Source organism: Parasteatoda tepidariorum, chromosome 7, assembly GCF_982258835.1.
Source record: "Parasteatoda tepidariorum strain Cologne lab strain chromosome 7, Ptep-v5.0, whole genome shotgun sequence".
NCBI lineage: Eukaryota > Metazoa > Arthropoda > Arachnida > Araneae > Theridiidae > Parasteatoda > Parasteatoda tepidariorum.
This window is the reverse complement of record NC_141761.1, coordinates 35,366,479-35,374,526: the sequence shown is the minus strand read 5'-3', so window position 1 is coordinate 35,374,526 and position 8,048 is coordinate 35,366,479.

The following is an 8,048-nucleotide window of genomic DNA, read 5'->3' as shown; positions in this document are numbered from 1 at the left end:
CGAGAATAGATTTCTTAATTGTTGGTCGTATCACGGATTCAGTACTGTGAAAACTGTTTAATAAATATAAAGACAAAAGCAAATGTCATTCAAATTGCACGTTTTCAGAAATATTTATATTTAGTGTTGGGATCTTCCATGTAATTCCAGTGGCGCTAGTATCGCGGTTGTGATGTAACTGCAACTGTGTTTACATTGTATGTTTCAGTTTCGGTTTCCAGTATGTTCTATTGTTGATGTGTTCTATGTATGTATTGTGAATAAAGTTATTGTTATGTTATAAGTTATCAATATGAGTGCTATCATTGTCAATCATCCTAAATACATATCCCATGCCTTATAATAAACGGTCACAACAGTTTTGGCGACGAGGAGAAAAATAAGAAGAAATAATCAATAGAATTTCAAGATCGTTCGAAAAACGAAACTTCAAAATGGATGAAATTTCAAAACGGAAATGTTTCAAGTAATTGAATTCAGGTACTGTAATTAATTTAAATTTTCAACTATTTTTTCAAACTTTCAATAAATAAATAATGAATGCTGAACAATTCCAAACATTTATTGCTGCATTTAATCAGCAACAACAAGCAATGATAGCACAAATCGAAAAACATTTTTCAAAAGAACAGTCTATTGATTCATCAGTAAATCTTGTTAATGTGCATCCTTTTGAAAATTATGATTCAAAACGTGAAAAATTTTCATGCTATTTAGAACGATTTGAAAATTATTGTCCTATGAAGGGTGTTATTGATAAAGATAAAATTGCTCAACTTCTATGTGTATCTATTGGTTCATCACACTATAATAATTTGGCAGCTTTTCTTGGACCAGAGAAACCAGTCAAACAATTATCACATGATAATCTTGTGAAAGCTTTCAAGCAAATGCTAATTCCTAGAAAAAATGTAGTTGTTTCCCAACATTATTTTTTAAATATATATCAAAAGAACATGAATCAATTTCAGAATTTGTAGCTGCTTTGCAACGTGATATAGTTGAATGCGAATTTTCTGTGAAATGTGACTGTGATAAATCAGTAACAATTGCAGATGTTTTTCTCCGGGCTCAGTTCATTCGAGGATTGCGTGATGACTGGTTGCGCGAACAGGTGCTACAATCAGATTTAATAACTTTCGATGATGTCTTGTCAAAGGCGATTGCTCTGGAGGCGTCCAAAATCGAAAGTAAAGAACTCACTCAAAAAGGTTCTCCACGCTCTACTTCTTACGCTTTAAGTGACAATAATAAAGTTTCAAATTTCTCAGCACGTCATAGAAATCGTTCCAGTTCACGATCTAGTTCTCAACGCCAGAAACCAGATTATAGAGCCCTTGGTATTGAAAATCTATGCATCAGATGTGGCGGAAATAATCACCAAGTCAAAGATTGTCGAATTAATAAAACTAAACTAAAATGTGATTCATGCAAAAAAATAGGTCATGTTAGTAAAGTCTGCATTTCAACTTTAATTAAGATGACACGAAAGTCAATGAATTCCAGTCCCAGACCTTCTCTTCATGCTGTTTCAACTGAAGTACATGATCAAAATATTACATTTGGTGTCAACTCTATTCACAGCTCTTCACCATGCTATAAAGTTATAGATTTATTTGAAGTTTGCCATGACTCTGACAAATATATCGTCTCTGTATACCTCAATGGGAAGCTACAACATTTCGAAGTAGATTCTGGAGCAAAGTTTTCCCTACTTTCAGAAACTGATTTTGAACGTTTAAATTTAAATGTGCCCTTGGAAAAATCAAACATTGCTTTTCGTACTTATTCTGGAGATATCATTCAACCCAAGGGGAAAGTGCATGTAAATGTTGCATTTCAAAACAAAAACATTACAGGTGAACTCCATATTGTTCCAGCTGGATGTGCAGCTATTCTAGGCCGTCAATGGATTCGAGCCTTAGAAATCGAACTTTTACAAATAGATGCTAATATATCAAACACTTCAATTCATAAATCACCAGTGTATCAAATCAACCCTCTCAATTCACTTTTGGAAAAATTTTCACCCCTCTTTGAAGAACGAGTTGGTTGCGTCCCTCATTTTCAAGTATCACTTCAACTTATGGATGGAGCAAAAGCCATTTTTACTAGGGAGCGTGACGTTCCTTATGCTCTCCGGGACCGCGTCAATAAAGAATTGGACTCTCTTGAGGCAGATGGAATAATATCCTTAGTGCCTGCGAGTGATTGGGGGTCACCATTGGTTGTCATTCCAAAACCAAACGGTGGAGTTCGATTATGTGTTGATTACAAATGTGGAGTCAATGAACGATTAATTCAATCAAATCATCCAGTAAGAAGGATAGATGATGTGCTTCATAGTCTTCGAAATTCAAGATATTTTTGTAAACTTGATTTATTTAAAGCCTACCTACATTTAAAAGTTGATGAAGATAGTAGCATGATACAGACCATTTCAACACATCGTGGTACGTATCGCATGCATAGGCTTAGTTTTGGAATCAAGACAGCACCATCAGAATTCAATCGCATTCTTTCTCAAATTCTCAAAGGGTTACCAAAAACAGAATCTTACTTTGACGATATTATTATACATGGTGAAACACTTCAAGAATGTACTGAAAATGTAGAAGCTTGCTTACAAAGACTTTCTGACTATGATCTGCACATAAATAAACAAAAGTGTTCCTTCTTTCAAGAGAAAATCGAATATCTTGGACATGTTATTGAATATAATAAGATAAGTAAATCGCCAACAAAAATTCAAGCTGTTCAAGAAATGCCAAGACCATCAAATATTGAAGAAATCAAACGATTTTTGGGACTTGTAACTTACTACTCCCGTTTTACGCCAAATTTTTCAACTATATCATACCCACTTCGACGGTTGCTAAGAAAAAACCAGCCTTGGTTATGGACTGCAAGTTGTGAATCGGCATTCCTGAAACTGAAAAATGAACTTACCAGTGATAGAGTTCTTGTTCCTTTTGATCCTAGTTTACCAATTGTCCTGACCACAGATGCCAGCCCTACGGGAATTGCAGCAGTATTGAGTCACTCTAAACAAGGTGTAGAAAGACCTATTGCTTACGCATCTCGTTCACTTACCAACTCCGAACAAAACTATAGCCAATTAGATCGAGAGGCTTTAGCTATTATTTTTGGTGTTACACAATTCTTCAATTACTTATTTGGTAAACATTTCAAACTTATTACTGACAATGAGCCACTAACCAGAATATTTCATTTTCATAAGGCACTACCACGTATGACTTCAGCACGATTACTTCGCTATGCTTCCTACTTATCAAGTTTTGATTACTCAGTGCAATTCAAAAAGGGATCTGAAAATGAAAATGTCGATTGCCTGTCTAGAGCTCCAATTCAAAAACCCGAAAACTCAGTCGATAAATTTATAGGGGAAGAAGCAAATCAAATATGTGCCGAAAACATTTTCCAGATTTCAAGTGAAAAAATAACATCTTTAACAATCCAGTCTGAAACAAAGAAAGATCCAGAACTCAGCGAAATAATTGAAAGGCTGAACAACAACTCTGAAGATTCAGAATTTACATTGTTTGATGGCATACTTATTCGAAGAGAAAGAGTAGTTATTCCAAAAAGCTTACGTTCAAACATACTAAAGGAACTTCACGAAACTCATCTAGGAATAACTAAAATGAAGCAACTGGCAAGACAGTATGTTTATTGGCCTGCCATTCATCGTGACATTGAAAATTTAGTCAAAGGATGTGAAGGCTGCGCATTGACAAAGTCTAATCCTCCAAAGGTATCTGTCCATCCGTGGGAATCTCCAGCAGATAACTGGGACAGAATTCATATAGATTATGCAGGTCCATTTGAAAATTACTATTTTTTGGTGTGTGTTGATGCTAAGTCCAAATGGGCAGAAGTCGAAGTCATTGAAGATGCCCCAACTAGTTCAAAAACTATCCTTTTGATAGAAAAAATTTGTTCTTTTCATGGCTATCCACAGGTTATTGTATCTGATAATGCTTCAATATTTCAAAGGGAAGAATTCCATTCTTATTGTTCTAATCGAGGAATATTTCAAAAATTCATCGCTCCAGGACATCCTGCCACCAATGGCCTTGCAGAGCGAAACGTCCAAACCTTAAAGCAAAAGTTAAAAGCTTCTTTTCTTGAAAAATCCTCAATCCCAAGTAAAGTTCAAAACATATTATTCCGTTATAGAGCAACACCTCTAGCTTGTGGACAGTCACCTGCTCAATTATACTTACATAGAAAAATCCGCATACGTTTAAACTCAATCTTTCCTTATCATCCAACACCATCAACAGTTTCCAGTACTCCTGTAAGATCTTTTTCAGTGGGGGAGAGAGTCCAGGTGAGGTTGTTCATAAATAACCATAACGTATGGCAGTTTGGCAAAGTCGTGAAAAAGTATGGTACACGTCATTATTTGATTTTACTAGACTCAGGGCGGCAATTAAAGAGACACATAAACCAATTAAGATCAACATTAATTCCAGAGAAAAAAAAGTGTGTGACTTTTGGTCCAACCCAGTCTTTTGACATACCTAGACCATCTGAGATCTCCTCACCTACTCAGTCTAGTATTCCAGAACTTCCAACAAATTCCAAACAGGACGTTGTGACAAAACCAAAAAGAAAGAGACAATTACCTACACGCTTTAGGGACTTCGTAATGTCATAAGCATATTTCAAATCTGTTTTAAGTATTTTCAATTAAGTGTATTTTTCAATTATATATTTAACATATTCAATTTTTAAGTAGCTAATGTTTTCAATTAACTGTTATTTCAATTCTAATTAAGTGGGGGAGACTGTTGGGATCTTCCATGTAATTCCAGTGGCGCTAGTATCGCGGTTGTGATGTAACTGCAACTGTGTTTACATTGTATGTTTCAGTTTCGGTTTCCAGTATGTTCTATTGTTGATGTGTTCTATGTATGTATTGTGAATAAAGTTATTGTTATGTTATAAGTTATCAATATGAGTGCTATCATTGTCAATCATCCTAAATACATATCCCATGCCTTATAATAAACGGTCACAACATTTAGTACGTAATTTTAGGTTAGCACAATTAAATATAGTTTTCGAAGATTTCAGTGCTGTGACAGTTGTCATTTGAAAACTATTTGTTTGTTTATTTATGCAAAGTTTTCGAATTCATCCATTTTATTTCTTTCATTTATAAAATTGATTTTTGTTTTAAATCTTATAATTTTCATATTTCTTATTCATCTCATTTTTATTGCTCTTTTTATTATTTAAAATATGTATGCGATATTTCGATTTAGCAAATTTGCGACCACTGTCAACTTTTACATTTCTTTTTCTTTGTCAGAAAGAATATTTGCAAAAATATGCTGCCTAAGCAAATCGCTCTTAGTCGGTCGACATCTCAAGCGCGCAAAAAGAGAACTACCCGTGTTTCAGAAACATCGGAGCAACGGGAAAAAGACTTGAAACTAATCGAGAACAGAATGCTTTTGCCCGTTCCTTAGAAACTGTCAACTACGAATCAACTACGAACTACACAAGCCCGTTCGTCGGAAACATCAGAGCAACGGGAAGCAAGAATGAAAACCGACCGAGAACGCATTTCGCTATTCAGACGCTGCCAATACTCTGATTTGAATTTCAGTGCATTTCACTATGATCCGACAACAAACTATAGTCTTCCCCCAAGTGCCATCATCGGAGTAAATTATGTATGTTTTGTAATGCTCTCAAATTTAAAAATGAAACAGCTGAAACTGCAAGATTTTACGTCACCTGCCGAGACATTATCAACCTTCGTATCAGGTCAAACAAACCAATCAAAACATTTTTTGGCGCATATACGCCGGTACAATTCGTGTTTCTTAATTACTTTATTCGGTGCTACACGTATCGTGAACGAGAATTACATCCCAACATTCAAAGTGCAAGGCCAAATTTATCATCGTGCAGGATCACTTCTTTCAATGCCTAACGCAGATCATAAATTTCTACAAATTTATTTCATGGATAACACAAATGATCAAGTCAATCAACGTTGTCAGGTAAACAATGGCACTAAACGAAAAATTGTTACCGTATTACAAAAATTTTCCGATCAACATAATCAGTTAATTAGGCTGTTCACAATTGCCCTTGACTAAATGTCATCCGATATTTACAAAGTTGTTATTAGAGCTGAAAAAACACCTGTAGGCCACCACAAAGAAAAATACAATGCGCCAACATTGGATGAAGTGGCTATTGTTATAGTTGGCGAAGAATTTACCTCCCGCGATACAGTTCTTCATTGCAGAAATCGTGACGTTCAAAGAGTTCTCAGAAACTTATCGATCATATGATGCATTGCAATATCCTATTTTATTTTGGTGAGGAGAGGAGGGATATTATTTTAACATAAAATTAATAATTCCGCAAACAGGCGAGAAAACCAATAAGAAAGCAAGTGCAATAAGTTTTTATGCATATAGATTAATGATTGCCAAAACGCTGATAATCATACTTTAAAATGTCGACAATTAGTTCATCAATACATTATCGATGTGTATGCGAAAATTGAAACTGAACGCCTACTGTATATTAAATTAAATCAAACCAAATTACGTTCAGAAGAATGCATTCATTTACGGGATGCAATAATTAATGATGGTAACGTTAATCCTAATGATGTGGGGGAAATGATTATATTGCCGACTACATTTGCAGGGAGAAAAACTTGGACTCCCTGCAAATGTAGTATTCATGCATGTCTGAGTATTCATACATGTGCCTTGGACTCCAAGGCACATGTATGAATACTCACAGGATGCAATGACATATGTTCTCGCATATGGGCTCCTAGATTTATTTATTACATTTACGTGCAATTCTGCTTGGGTTGAAATTAGAGATATTTTGTTACCAGGACAATCATCATCGGATCGTCATGATATTACAGCACGTGTGTTCAAACAAAAATGATAATCTTAACTTGATTTCATTGTGAAGCGTCATGTTTTTAGAGAGACACGGTGTTGGGTGTACTCTATTGAATGGCGAAAACGAGGATTGCCACAGGCACACATTCTGATTTGGCTTATTGAAAAAAACCCACCATGCCAAACTGATCAGATATCAGCAGAAATTCTTGATGTCACCATAGATCCAGTCTTATTTCAGATCATTGTCCAAAATATGTTTCATGCTCCGTGTGCATCACCATACATGTCTGTTTGAAAATGCACTAATGACATCCTAGAGAATTAACTGCTGAGACTATCACTGGTTTTTTTCACCATTAAATAAAATTTGCATTTCAAATCATAATCGCAAATGTCATTTACACACTTAAATACAAAATTCAAATTCAAATTGAAAGCGTTGCAACGCACGCAGGGTACAGCTAGTCTATATATATAAAAGTGAATGTGTGTCTGTCTGTTTGTCCTCTATAGACTCCTAAACCATCCGACAGAAAGCTATGAAACTTGGCATACAGATAGTTCAAAGCGCGAGGAAGGTTTCTGTCGACATTAGAACATTCCGCGACAAGCCGTTCCAGCGGTATCAGCGAAAATCGAAATGGAATATTCTGATTGGTTAAAAGTTAGACATTGTTTTAAATTTTGCTATAAACGATTCAGTTGTCAAATATCTTGAAGATAACAAAAGTGATATTTTCTATATTATAGCTCTATTCTTTTCGAAAATTAAATTACATATACTGTAATATTTAATTACAATTCGCGCGAGTTTCTTTATATCAGGTGAGCACAAGCAAGTAAGATTTCTTAATTATTGGTCGTATCACGGATTTAGTATTCGCGATCGCAACGAACTATAGGGGGCGTTGTTGTATGAGACTAATACCTGCGATTTCTATATGAACAGTCATTCAGTTACTCTAGAGACGTCGTTAATGTAGCACGTAGCATTGCAACGTTCCTTCTTTATTGTGGCTAATTAAATTTAAAAAAGAAAAATGCTTGATATTCTTTCTTAATGCAAACGAAAACAAAATGGTATTTCTTTTTATTAGAGAAGGAATATCCAAAACACATCGGAAAAATATT